Here is a 4,538-nt window from a genome sequence, read left to right as displayed (position 1 = left end):
GTAGTTATTCTAGTCAGTCTACGAATCACCATCCTCTTTCATATACAGTATGTGTATCTCACCACTCATCTATCCATCCCTCTCATCTTTGGTTTCCCTCTTCACCTCGCACATATACTCCCCTTAGTCAGTTTCATTCTCCACCCCCCTCTCTCATATATCTCTCCACTCCATCCCTGCATCTCATCCTCAGGTTTCCCACTACCCCTCACATACACTTCTCTGGTCAGTCTCCCATTCCCCATCCTTTTAAGCATCTCTTCACTTCATCCCTCCATCTCATCCCTGGTCTCTCCCTCCATCTCACTCATATATGCTCTTCTAGTCAATCTCATTCAACATCCTCTCACATATCTCCCCACTCCATCCGCGCATCACATCCTCAGGTTGCCCCTACCCTTCACATACGCGCTCCTTGTCAGTCTCTCACTCGCTATCATTTTAGTTAATAAATCTACACTTTTTCGCACATAGCAACAACCTCAAAATGAACAAAACTGGGGATACTCTCACTATCCCGCCACCATTTTCCCTTCGAGTGATTTGTGGGGGTGAGGTTGGTGGTAGTGGGGGAGGAAAAGAGGAAAGGAGTGTGTGTGTGTGTGTGTGTGTGTGTGTGTGTGTGTGGGGCGAGAGAGAGAGAGAGAGAGAGAGAGAGAGGCTTAGTCTCTCTCTCTCTCTCAAGAACGACGTAGCTTAACAGTTACTCTTTGCCTAATTATTTTACCTACTCCATGTTATTATTCCCTCGTATGTTATGTATATCTTTTAAATACCTTCATAATTTGCGTTAATAAGATATAGAAGAAAATTGGGGTAGGCAGCCACGCCCAGGGAAGTACTACCGCCAAGATAACGGGAGACTCAAGGAATTGCCTGGATTCCATTTTCTCTGCTAGGTGTTGGTAGCTGGTTACACATCTTTCTGCCTCACACATCAGAGGGCATCAGGCTGCCTTCCTTACATAACACACACGTCCACATTATATCACATTGCCTTAAATCGGCTATCCTCTCTCCATAAATCACCGATCCTGTCATTACATATCATACACATTGCACAACATATCCCTGCTCCCACCCCCCATAAAAAGAATCATGGCTGCTGCTATACTGGGCATTAGTGCAGTGGGTTCTCGGATGACCACCACCGGCAGGGTGGGTCGTCTGCCACCTTCAGTGTCGCGGCGCACCCCAAACTGCTCGTCAGTGCAGTAAAATTTTCATCTGGAATATTAGGGGACTTCAATCCAACATCAACTCTGTTCACAGTTTCCTCCAGTTTGAGTCCCCAGATTTGTTATTTTTGACAAAGACTCAAGTAAGCTCTGCCTCCGATGTAGCTAGGTTAATTTTCCTGTTATATCTTAATTCAAAATTTCAGACCCAAAGGAGTATGTTGCCTTGCTAAATCAGAAATTGCCGTGGAGAAGATTACTAAATTTAATTGTCCTTATTTCCACTATTCCACATACAAATTACGTTCTTTTGGTAAAATCTAGCATTTCTGATGTGTTTATCATTCCCCTAATGCCCCTCCAGAGCCGAGTTTATTTGATTGTAATTTCACAACTAAGTGTTCTCAACATAAAATACTGCATCAAAAATTATTATCCTGGGTGATTATAATGTCCATAATGTTGAATGGCTCACTTATTCAGCCAGAACTAATGACTGGTCTTGAATGTGAGCTATTTACAGACTCATTTAATCTCACCCAGTTAGTCAGTCAACCTACTCGCATACCAGACAACTCCAATCAAAATCCCCACCTATTGGTCTTGTTTCTAACAACCAATGCAGATAATTATAATGTCGAAGTGAAGTCCCCCCTCGCATCCTCAGATCATTGTCTGATACAAGCCACCAGTTCAACACCTACCACACCTTCCTGCTCTGAACCTGTTTTGGTGACTAAATGGCACTATGACAGGGCAGACTGGGAGGGTCTCCAAAATTTTTTCATGGATGTTCCTTGGACCTTTTCTCTCAAGATGCAAACTCTACATTGGGCCACATACAGGATTACATTAAAGTCTGCATGGAAACATTGATACCCCATTTTAGCTAAAGAAAAAGCTGTAATTCACCTGAATGGCTTGACCACAATTGTGCTAGAGTAACAGAACATGAAACAATAGCCTATAACACTTACACAAGGACCAAAACTAAAGAAGCCTTTAACTTTAAGATGCCTTTATTATAGAAATATCAGAAACCGTGCCAAAACTATTATCAGTCTTTCTAAATCAAACTTTCTTCATAGACAAGCTAACAAACTACTAAACAACCCAAATGACAACAAAATATTCTGGTCTGCCCTTAATTCATTCAAATCTAACTTCACTACCACCTCTTCCATCCCACCGTTACAGTCCCCATCTGGAAATCAAGTAAGTGGCCCACGTGGAAAAGCCAACCTTCTTGTTGATATTTTTTCAACAAACTCACCCCTCAGTATAGAAAATCATAATATTCCTGAACTTGATTTGATTCCCCTCAAATACCCCCATTCAAGATTCACATAAGATACGTACAGGCTGTATTAAAGAATCTCTTAGCATATAAAGCTACTGGTCCAAATGAAATTCCTTTAATAGTACTTAAAAATTGCTCCCCAGTGTTGGCTCCCGTATTGGCAAAATTTTTAGCTTATGCATCAGTACCTCAAGGTTTCCAGCCTCTTGGAAATATGCAAATATACACCCTGTTCCAAAGAAGGGGGCCACTTCTGATCCATCAAACAATAGACCAATCACTATAACTTTCGTTCTTTGTAAAGTTTTTTTGACACTAATAAACAAACACATATGGAGGCATCTAGAAATCAATAAATTAATCTATGATCGGCAGTATGGATTTAGACAAGAACGTTCAACTGTAGACATTTTTTGCCATCTTACCCATTAGATTAACAAAATAGATCAACATGGTAAAAACACACACAATAGCATTTGATATTCCAAAATCATTTGACAGAGTGTGGCACCGGGCCATATTGTCACACTATGGCCTTGCATCACTGGTTTCTCTAATTTCGTCTTACCTTCATAATAGAAAAATACAGGTCATGGTAGATGGAATTTATTCCCAATTTCATTCCATAAATGCTGGCGTACCTCAGGGATTAGTTTTAGCCCCAACTCTCTTCCTCATTCATATAAATAACCTATCTGTCACTCACAACCCAGTACACCCTTATGCTGATGACTCAACACTTCATAGTTCTTTCACATTTAGTACCTCCTTTACACAATCTCATATTATAAACTCCCAAATAAACACAGCAATTTCTCTGAACCAGGTCCTTTCCAAATGTAATCAGTGGGCACAAACAAATCTAGTTTCATTTAATGCTCAGAAAAGTAAATACATTAATTTCTCCAACAGAATGAATCCTTCAGACTCCTACATTATTTTAAATGATGTCAGTATTCCCATATCAACCACAATTGATATCCTAGGTGTCATACTAAACACCAACCAAAGCTGGACAGCTTATGTTAAATCCCTTGCTAGAAATGCTTCTAAAAAATTGGGACTTCTGTACAGAGTTCGTGAATTCTTCACTGACGAGAAGCTGGCCACAATATACAAAAGTCATGTGCATTCTCAGATCGAATTCTGTTCGCCACTGTGGAGTGGATGTGGAGCGGTTGCATTCAGAGTAGGACAAAATTCAAAATAAAGCCATTCGATTCATAAATAATCCTGCAATTACGCAGGACCTTCCACCGTTATCAGTACGTACAGATGTTGCATCTTTAGCAATAAAAGTAACTCATCTGACTTGCTTCAATTCTGCCTCCCCTTCACATTTTCTCCCGAAATACTCGGGGAGGTGGGAGCGCCCATGAACTTACACTCTCTCCCCCGCAATGCAGAACCTCTGCTTATCAAAATTCATTTACCCCCAGAAATACTACTCTTGGGAATCCACTTCCTGGGCGTTGCTTCCCACTTTTATTTTATTTAAATACAGTTGTTTTGCATGTTTTATGAATGGAGGATGCCTTTAGGCACAGGGATCAGTTTTCTTTATTTCCTTTGTTTTCCCTTCGTCCATTCATTGTCTCTCTCTAAAAAAAAAAGTGTATATTAAATTGCCAAGGAAAAGGTGTTACGGAATATCCATAAATACCATTCTTTTTCTTCTCCTTCTCTTCTCATTACCCACCATCACCACCACCACCACCACCATTACCACCTTCATCATTCTCCTCTTCCTCCTAATGATCTTCATCATCACCATCTTTCCCGTATGCAAGGGGGACTATCTCTCCCTCTTCCTATGACCTACAATCTTTTAAACTCTACTAAACAGCCTGAAAGGAGCAAGGGGGTTGTTTCTGTCTGGATTTCTCTGTCTATATACCAGTCAGTAATACCCACACCAGACCACACAATCACAGAGGATAGTACCACACCAGTCGACAATACCCACACCACGCCACACCACACAGGACAATACCACACCAGTCAGTAATACATACACCACGCCAACACAGAGGATAAGACCACATCAGTCAATAATAGCC

The sequence above is a fragment of the Coenobita brevimanus genome, chromosome 74, assembly GCF_032717465.1.
Source record: "Coenobita brevimanus isolate Jiangsu-jjx chromosome 74, ASM3271746v2, whole genome shotgun sequence".
Taxonomy (NCBI): domain Eukaryota; kingdom Metazoa; phylum Arthropoda; class Malacostraca; order Decapoda; family Coenobitidae; genus Coenobita; species Coenobita brevimanus.
This window is presented reverse-complemented; position numbering follows the sequence as displayed.